Source organism: Poeciliopsis prolifica, unplaced genomic scaffold, assembly GCF_027474105.1.
Source record: "Poeciliopsis prolifica strain line A6 unplaced genomic scaffold, Auburn_PproV2 SCAFFOLD004, whole genome shotgun sequence".
NCBI lineage: Eukaryota > Metazoa > Chordata > Actinopteri > Cyprinodontiformes > Poeciliidae > Poeciliopsis > Poeciliopsis prolifica.
Window position 1 is genome coordinate 189,716 of NW_026562379.1, and position 10,534 is coordinate 200,249.

The 10,534-nt window shown below is 39.2% G+C and overlaps 1 protein-coding gene across 1 annotated transcript in view; it reads left to right on the forward strand.

The window, feature by feature from the left end:
* arhgap35a (Rho GTPase activating protein 35a) overlaps positions 1–10,534 on the forward strand; it is a 69,843-nt gene that overhangs the window by 32,305 nt on the left and 27,004 nt on the right. The window lies entirely within an intron of this gene.

A 10,534-nucleotide genomic window follows, 5' to 3' on the forward strand; every position in this document is an offset into this window, starting at 1 on the left:
GGATGGTTCTAAAACAGCTAACTCACAAAGTAACTCGAAACAGAATTGACCAGGTGATATTTGACACCAGAGAATAATTTTGTGCAGCAAAAGTAATGAATATGTTCAGTATAGCCCATAGACATATCCTAACTTACTCGAGGAAGAAGATTAAGTTCCCTTAACGATTAATTTTCTCTTCTCTGGTGTGTTCATACTTAAATGTCATCTCTCTCTTTCTCGTAAAATTGCATTGCTTCAATGATGACTTCATTCGCTCCTGAATGCTTCTTGGAGTATACCCACTTTAAGCCAACTTCGTTTTGTTGCTCTTGTCTTCTTTTGTTTTGTTTTTGTTTTTTAACAATTTTGATTCTTTAAAGGCTGCATTTACTGGTGGAAAATGACTTATTTTCTCAAAACGAAAAATACAATTTAGCTGAGGCATCGATGTGAGCTTTAACAAAACATTTTTAGTTTTCCAATCCATTGTTTTATTTCTTTTTTTCTTCACAATAAGCAATTTGTCGCCCGTCAATAGCTCAATTATTTGGTAAAGCACAAAAAGGGTCCAAGTCAATGGGGAAAAAATAATTACACATACAAAGCCGGTATTGGGATGTTCTTTCTGCAGTTGTTTGAGACGGAGCTGTGCCTTTAATTACAGAAAGCCTGTCAGAAGCAGCTCGCAGCGCTGTGTCCAGGCATACCTTTTTATTACTGCTGGCTGCTTTATTAGCCTTTCACTGAGCGGAGATGGACAAGCAGGATTGACTGGAGATGCAATTGGAAGTGACGCTTATTGACGAGTTTCTTGTTTTGCTGCTGGCAGAGCGCGATGATGCAACAAAGATGCTCCCAACCAGGCCCAGCCATTAGCACCTCAACTCCACACACGAGAGCATGATGAGAATGGACCACATACTGCTGGGCATGCACAGTTCCTCAGTGATGTCCCTCTTCTGGCATCTTTGACATTTTTTCTTTTTTTTTCTTTCTTTTTTTTTTGTTACGGTTGCAGTCGACACTTGGAGAATTTTGTAGAAAGCTCTCAACGGCACTCACACTTGTGCGTTTTTTGTCATTTTCAGTTTTAATGGGTCTCAGGATTCGCTGGTGCATGAATATTTCCCTCGGCAGAGTCCAGATTAAACCTTTCTATTCAAACTTTGACAATTTAAGCAGAGAGCAGATGAGTGAGAGGGCATGTGTACATTGTGAACGTGCTGTATCTTTGTTGGAACATATGGTGCGAGGTGTTAGATGCTAGTTTCTTTTTGTGTGTGTGTGTGAACCCCATCTGTCACTTGGTAACAGTTTGAGTTGATCTCTGGTTGATGTAAGATCTCCCTGCAGGCAACTTGTCACATAATTACATACAAAGGCTGCAGGTTATTATTCCAGATGGAAGGAGTTTTGCAGCACTAACCTTATACACTTAATTTTAATAAGGAGTGAGCATTATTGTGGCGCTTTAACATTAATTTCCTCTAATATATGGCAGATGCTAAGCTTCAGATCATTAATGGTTATGCAGACAAAATTAAACAGACTGTGTTTCTGGCATTAAAGCTAATGATGCTCAATCAAGAACTTATTCTTAGAGGCGTTTCTGAAATCAGCTCTACCTGCATCTGTGAAGCACAGTTGTGATATAGATGTACCATGGAGAGGCCTGTCAAAATAGCAAATTTTGCCAGACAATAAATTGTTCCAGAATTTATTGCAGTAGACGATAATATTGTTGTTTTGAGAATATTTTCTAGTACAACGGCAGCGGCATAGTAATGCAAGAACACCCTCTCAATGTTCATCAGACATTAAGAGTCCAATGAACATTTAACACTGGAACTGGAAGACATATCCAAAATATAAACGAAGCAACAGAAATGACAAAATAAATTATAAAATCTGTTAACAAAATTAACTCAAAAAAGGCCTAGTTGAGACCGATGCACCAGACTGAAGACTTTTGTCAACCAGTTTTTGGTAGAAAGAGAGAAAAGAGAATCAACGAATCGTGCAAATGACGATTATTGAGCTCATTTAAATTTTTCATGCGATTAATTGATTAATTGTTTATCATGACAGACCTAATTGTGGTTCTCTAAAGTCCCCACATATTAAAATCCCAGGACACCTGAACATTTCTCCAAATTAGATGTAAATTAATAACTGAGGCTGCCAGCAAGTCAGCAGCAACAGATAAAGAAGTTGCAGGAATTTCCAGCATATTTGACACAAAACAGTGGTACGCCTGGCTGTAGTGGCTTCATAATAAGGCGGCTGTGTAAGATGGAGCTGTGTTCTTTGTTTTAGGTGGATGAAGTCATGAACTGTTCCAGATACCCTCCAGATTCAACCTGTCTGCTAGGAAGCTGAAGAGCAGTGGTTTTATTGTTTTTGGTGTCTCAGTGAGTCCGAGGATTCTTCCAAATAAGCAGAAGACTTTACTGAAAGAAAACTAAAGTTAATGTCCAGAACTGAGCATGCCAGAATATATTTGAAGTCATCTGAAGAGAGCCGTGGACAAGAAATCTCCTCAAAAATTGATTAGATTCATTTTTCTTGACAGAATGAAAACTATTACCAAGGTACTGACACGGCATGCTTGTAAATTTTGACTAAATAAAATTGGATTTTTATTTCTTTATTTCAACATTGTAGCTTTTGTAGCCTCCACCTCCCCCCCCAAAAAAAAATTCTGTTTGTATTTTCTTACTGAATGGTACATACGTTACATAAAAAAGTATTTTTGAATGCATTTTACTTCACAACTTTGAAATATAAAAGGAGCCTTTTTACCAGAAGAAAACATCTTCATAGCTACAACATTCGATTGCACGCCAATTATTTTTCTCTTCTTTACGTCATCTCATACCACTAACCATTTTCTTAGCTTCCTTCTCTTTCCTCTAGCAGGAAGGAAACGATGCAAAAGATTTGGACGAGCGGTGCACATTTTCATCATAGAATGTGGAACAACCAAGTCTGTGTAGACGTTTCATTCAGGACTCTGCTGTGTTTTTCATCTGGCAGTCAGTTTATCTTCCCAGCAGCAGATAAAGTGATGAAAATTAAACTGATGGCATCAGAATTGGTTCTAAGTGTGCACAGCTTTTCTGTCTTGTTCACCATCTGGATAACACACCCAGCATGTCTATTAGACATTCACTACAACTAAGGATGAGTGCTTTTGTGGAAATGGGTTAATAACGATGATTTAATTGAATGTAATGGCAGCATGTGACCCGCTATGGAGATTTGACTTCAGATGGACGGTGCCTTAGATTGCCAGTGGATAGTGGTAGTTCTGGGGAGATGCAACTCACACATACTCAACAGCTAGTTACTGTTGGAGATGTATTTTAAGGATTTTTTTTGTATTATTCTTGCCAATAAATGTGTTTTTCTTCCATTGCTGGAGCATAATCTCACACATGGAGAATAACGGGGAGAAAAATTGAGATTTTAAAAAAAGAAAAATCTGACTGCTTCTACCAGAAGATATATATAAAAATAATAAAAAAAAAGAAGCCATTTTTGGGATTGCACAAAGTCTTGGGTCCGTTCTTTTGGACTGGTCAATAATCCCACTCTCTGTATGAGCCAACCTTGTGAAATGGTTTAGGGGAAGACTAAGTCATTGTCTATTTGCAAGCAGGAAATTAATGGTGCCAAAAAGAAAAGATTCATTTATTTTGAAACATCTTTCTTTTACAATAGTTTCGATGAGTGCGGACAGCATTGTCGGGGTTTGTTATGCTTTCAAAACCTTTTTTCAAAACATTCCTTAGAAATCTTTTTCATCAAACTGAAATTTAACACACTGGCTCCAAAGGCATGGAAATGGCAACCAGCAATACTCCGGCAGAGTACGGAGTTTAAATGAGACTGAAATAGACCACTGTTCCCCGTTTGCCTCACTGTTCAATGTATTGTACTATCAGCAGTAAAGTTCTGCATACCTTTGTGTAATGGTTGGCATTTATCTTGAACCAGTCGGCTCATTGTCCTCTGGATACAAATACATCTGTAAGAGATACTTCTATGGGAAAAATCCCTCAAGCACAGTTAGGAAGTGTATCTAATAAAGTAACCAATGAGTTCATGTTAATTTAAACCACGATTTTTAAACCGCTATACTGTTTTAAACTGATGCCATGATATTATCACCAGGACAGCGAGAATGCAGTGGAAAGCTGAAGTGCCTACACACCATTGCTGTTAAATCAGGTCAACAAGCAATCAAAATTGGAGTGAGAGTCAGTAGGAATATTGTGAGCCAAAGTGAAAAACTCACCTGCCGTTGTCCCTGTGCACAATACCATTATATGACCCCGAAAGTGCTGGCTGTGCAGGATTTGTCCGTGCACATTACTCCAGCTTGTCCCCTGTGTACCTTTTAATACAACCTGATGAAGGAGTTTGGCAGATCTGCATGTACCCGTGTGTCATATAACCGTTTGTTTGCGCTGTTGTATCAGATTTTTGCTCCGGGGACGGGAAAGCTACACTGGATGGCTGTACGTGTGTATACAGTTGTGCTGATGCAGACAAGCCTAACAGCACAGATCAGATGTATGCAAATATCCCCAGCAGAATGTCTTGTTGCTCTGACAGGAGCCTTTCTGCAAGGTTAGGTACTAACGCAGCAGGAAGAGACAGGTGCAAAAGAAAGACGAAGCACGGCAGCGACGTACGTGGGCAAAGAGGGAAAGAAATGACGGTGGAATTACGCAAAAGGCCGGTGGCATTGGAAGAAACGAGGAGAAAGACAGCTCATTCCTGGCAGAGAGAATTAAGAAGTAGGGAGAGAGAGAGAGTGGGTCCACAGATGAGCTTTTGTGCCAGAGGAAAGCACAGGCTTTTCTTTCTTTCTGAACGTGCAAGACAACAGTTGTATTTGTTTACATAGCATGGCCTGATGAACTGGTAAAGCCGGAGCAAGTGTTTCCATGTACGGCACTCTATCTGGGATGTACACAGATGGTGAAGGTTGCTACAGAAAATTCCACGTCTTTAGGTCAGATTTTTGTCATCTCTGTGGTAAGTCTACACATCGAGCTGGCATAAAAAAGAAAAAACGGAAAAATACTTCCAGCTGTCAAAATTTGTGTGCTTCTGTCGCAGATTGCAGAGATCCAGTCAGTTCCACTTGACTTACTGTCAGATTGGGGAGAAATGGCCTTTTAACAAGAAGCTACCACAGCATGAGTGCTTGTGCACCTCAGCCATGTGTTGCTACCTGTTTTTAACATGATTTTTCTTTCTTTAGCAGTAGTTTGAATATATGATGCACGTCATCATTCATGTTTCTTGCACGATATTAAACCGTGCTGTCAGAAACGTGTTCTGTCGTATGTTCTTTTTTCACTGCTTGAGCTCTCCACAAAGTATATCCTTTCTCCCAGAACACCTTTATTATCCAACTTAAACTTTGCCCTTTCCTGCTTTTTCTATTTTATGTTCCAGTTTCAGATTTTAGTCTTTGTGAAATACGGACAGGATTATGAATACAGTTTTATCTGCAAAGTCATTTTTATATCTTGCTATTTCAATGTGAGGTTATTTCTTGCTGACCTGGTCTCGCTTGTATTTTTTTGTGCTGCTGTCCTGTATTTTTCCTTGCTCTCTATTGCTATATTCTCTTGTTGGTTGGGGTTGCTGATCCTTTGAATCTGCAGTCGTTGTCAAAGGAAACTGGACATGTAGCTGGGGGTATGGTGCAGCGCTAGATTACTGTGCTGACTTAAAGCTACAGTGGATATAAAAAGTCTACATTCCCCTGTTAAATTGCTTTCTTCAGCTGTTCCAATAGACGTTCTTTGACATTTTCTCGGTTGCATCTAACGGCAAAAGTCACAGTCGGCAGAGAGATTCTAAAGCATCAGAAATGTCTCATTGTCAAAATGTATAAATCCGGAGAACGGTAGCAGAATAACTTCTAAGAGATTGAAATAAGTATGTATGAAACGGGTGTAAGAGAGAAAGTAAACATTTGGAGTTTATGTCTGTGGAAAGGATTCTTGTTCATATCAGTATTGCAAATTTGCACAACAAATCGGTAGCCATAGCTATTTTTTTTCTCTCTTTTATTTGGTGAGCATTTCTTCCCATTGCTTTCTGATCATATTATCACCTCAGCTGCACTTCTGACTTTCCAAATGGAAAGATGTAAATGTAGTTTATCAACTAATCTACAGCCTGTCTATAATCACAGTATTTCTCAATTGGAAATAAGACAATAGGTTGATTGGAGATTATAATATTAATTTTTCTGATTTTGTGCATTACTTTTTCCATTTTATGTACTTTCACATCTATTTACTTTTATTTCAAACATTGTGTTTAGACAATATTACACAGTATATTGGTCTTGACTTAATATTACATAATGTTGCATTACCTTATTTACACAGAAATATAAAACACAATTGAAGATGTTTGTTTATTTTTAAGAGAACCAATATGTATTCTTACTGCTGCTAAAATTATATAAGCTACTACTTATTGTAATAAGGCCTAATTTCTAGTTATTGCAATTGTAATTCACACTCTTAAGCCATAGATTACAAAAAAAACAATATAGTACATTTGAAGTGCTTTGTGCAACATATGGCACCTTTTTTCTCTGTGCTATTTATGTAGTAGCACAAACTTGACAAACTGATATTATCTGTGAAATTATTCAGACTAACATCTCAGGTAGAGGCAATGTATCACGTGTGCATGGAAAAATAAAGCAGGCCTTTTCCAGCGAGCAGGCTGGCAGTGTTCAGCAACAAGTGGGGGAAGGGAAAGTGCTGTATTACTTTATGCTTCATACTCCCTGTAGCACTTTCTCTGGCTTTTCATGAAAATGCCTAAACTGCAGAAATGGTTAGAAAGTGTTTGTGTGTGTTTTTTTTAAGCCATTATTCTTTAAAGACCTCAGGACACTTTTGATATTGATAACTAGTCCATGCCTAATTTTGTGCAGTCCATGTGAATTTGGCTTTCCAGGAGTTTTGTGGTCACATTTCGGTTTAAGAACGTCGCAGTTTGATATGCTCGTGTGGTTTGTTCGGTTTATTTTGTTCGCCCGGCCACATGTGAAAGGCGTTAGCAGCCGTTTGATTTTTAGTGTTTATTTTTCTTCTGCTGATGAGTTTTTACAAGACATGGAAATGGGGAGGAAATTTGTATTTCCTGTTTGGTGAGTGGCGCTATAGATGTGCAGCATTTGCGGAAAAGATAAATAACTGAAAGGACTGCACTTCTCCACAGAGGACTGCTGCAAGTCGTGTCTGTGAAACAAACATGTCTTCGCTCGTTTCTAAGAGTCTTAAGTTGTGCTCTTCATCCCCTCTTTATTTTTCTGTTCATCTGCTTGTCCAGTGGGAGATCACAGTCTGAGCAGGAAGTGGTATCAGTTTAAAAAAACCCAAAAACAACCCCCAATGCCTTGCTTAGGACCCTCGTGTCTTACTAATGGACTGCAAGTCTCCAGAGAGAAGAAGGAAAAGGGGAATGCAAGTAGAGATGAGTAAGAATGGAGGGGAAAGCTTAAACATGGGGATGGGAAATCCATATGATGGGGATAATGTTTGTAAAATAATAAAGGGGAGCAGAATGGATGTGCAACTGACGAAGAACTTGCATCATGCAGTGGGGGAGGTCATTATTTTTTTAACACAAACAAAGAGAGCTGGTCACTCCTGTTTCTCACTAGGAATAGTGAGAGATTTTCTTCCTATGTCGGCATCACTAATACTATGGATTCCTTTGGAACCTTTGCTTTTGTACAAAAATTTGTTGCAACAAAATAAAACACTTTTCCGGCATAAAGGATGCTGAAAAACTCTCCGGAGCTAAATTAGTCTCAGAAAGATTCACAAAGCATTTGTTGATATCTGTATCTTAACAAGTGCTTCTATTTGTGAACATAATTCAAAAGTGTATATAAAACAATGTATAAATTTATATCTCAACATTCACATACATGTAAGCAGAATCTCAAATGTATGCTTTTCATATGGCAGAAGTAGTGATGTGCTAGTCATGCACGAATCGCAAACTGCAGACAAATCATCCTGGCTGTGCTTTCAACTTTTAACTTTTCAAGGCTGGTAAAACGCTGGAATATCTGAGAATAGCAATGCTGCATTCAAGGCAGAACCAACAGAATTCACTTTAATGTAAAATTTCTGTTAATGTATGTATCAAGCATTATTTTCAGAGGCGTAACATTATAAATACGTACAAATATGACTTCTAGCAGTGGAGGATTGTCCAAACCAATGACCTCAATCCTATGGTGTGTGTTTTTTTAATACTGACCTGCATTTAAGTTAAGACACTGCTAGCTTCCTTTTGAACCACCATACTTGGGTTTTTCTTTCCTTGTGATATCATGACTCTCATCCAGTCAGCTGTCAGAGCAACACAATAAAAGCTCAATATCAAGCTTGCCCCTGATTTCAACCTTCTGTTCAACGCACGTTCACTAATTCTTAAAACTCTGTAATAAAAGGAATTCAGCTACCCCACGAGGACTGCCTGTTCTCTCCTTATGGGCAGTGAAAACAGTCTCTTTTCCCGCTGCCCTTTGTAGCACGTGTAATGATGAACTTCACGCCCTGCCACCCAAGCGTTAGCTCCAGGCTGCAGTCTAACACCCCACAGATGCATTCTGTCTTCTTTGGCTGCTCTTATCCTTGAGAAAGCCAACGACCTAGAAAAGGGCTTCGATGATGAGCTCAGACTGTGATTTACCCGTTTGAAACAAACTGTTTTGTAAAATTGTGGCAGGGGAGAGACCAGACTAAAATCAGGTGGGGCGTTTGGCCCGCAATGCCGATCACCGTTCGACAAATGCTGGCTGTAGAGAAGTCATCCAGGGCTTCGCCACACCCTGCACATTTTCCCTCAGGGGCATCCAGTGCGCAGCTCGCCTGACCCAGACCACCGACCTCTCTCCCCTTCCTCCATATCCATTCTTCTCTGTACCCCCATCCTCCTGTTTGCCCTGACTTCCTACCCTGTGTTGACTTTACCAAAGCCTTCCTCTCTTTCCTGCAGTTCTTCCTCTTCCTCCTCCCCGTCTCTCTTTCTCCTTTTGTGCTTGCCGACATGTTTCAGAGGCAGAGTTGGAGTGCCAATCTATCCCTGCCTCCTCTCTTATACTCTCGAAGGCCCGAAGACACCAGTATGCGGCTACACATCCGTGCCAGACACCAGACTTCGGGGCGAACTGTGAGACAGTTTGCCTGGATGTGACAGGACTGCTGCATTAGCGAAGCGCATTCTCTGTCATTTTTATGAGGGAGAAAATGTTTTTCCCAGACAAATTAGTCTATGAAATGCTGCACTCAGGCTTCCAGTGGCTATTCTGTTGAATAAAGCCATCTAATACAGTCGTCGTGTCCTTTTATATTCTCTGATCCCATCCATTTAGCTCCGCTGTGGCATTTAATGAGGCATTTCATATCCTTTTATTATTTGTCGCTGATGTTTTCTAAACCATTGAGTCCTAACATCACTTATGATTGAATTCTGTCCTGAAGGCAGCATGTTGATAACTTTCCTTGGTGTAAGCCGTGACAGGCGAGAGAAGCAGTTGGTTTGAGGGCTTGACAATGTTTTAATTAGGAGAGCCTCGCAGCAAGGTAAAAGCTGTCAATATATAATATATATTGTGTATATTAACCTAACCTTGTCCATGTGTAATGTGATGTATATTGTGTGTCATTCAAGGGAAAGTAAACAAATGTGTGAAGAAATGCTGCTATAATCTGGTATAATTTCCATAAATGTGTCTTTCTAAAACTGGCACTGTTGAAACTGTTTGCACACCTTCCGTCAGTCGGTGAGTCTGAGTGAAATGCAGTGAAGTTCAACTCAATAAAAGGTACAAAAAAAATCCACAATATTGCCATAGAACAGTGAGGACAGCAAAAAATAATAGATTTGGGACAACTGACTTCTCAGAAATGAGGCATTTTTCCAAACTTAATGAAAAGATGTGACTAAAACCTCAAAGCAACAGAGAGGCTGCAGGTATCACTGAGGGAACTGCAGGAATCACTTCTTGTTGTTACATTAGTTACCAGGTTTGCAAGACACAAAATATCCCAAAAGAGAGATGGGGACACTGAAATATCCAGATAAAACACAAATTAAACTTACAACATTATCATCATCACTCTTTACCCACAATGAGCCATGTTGGTGGTCGTGCTACAATCTGGGTTGGCTTTTTTGTCGGATGGAGCTGTGATTTTTGTGAAGGTTGTTGGAATAATTCCATATAGTTTCCATTTTGGCCAAAAGAGAAATGAAAAAGAAAAGTTGTAAATGAAACAAATTTTAATTTCCAAGCAGTCAAAAATTACACCCAACCAAACAAACAAAAAAAAAAAGATTTAATCTGAGAGTTAAAGCATTTAAATGATTCAGGACTACATTTGATGGAAAATCCTTAATCTAGAGAATGTTTGCTTTGTAGATTTATCAAATATTGTCCAATCACGACAAGTGTTGCTGATGAAATGAAGAACAATTATTAGCAGGC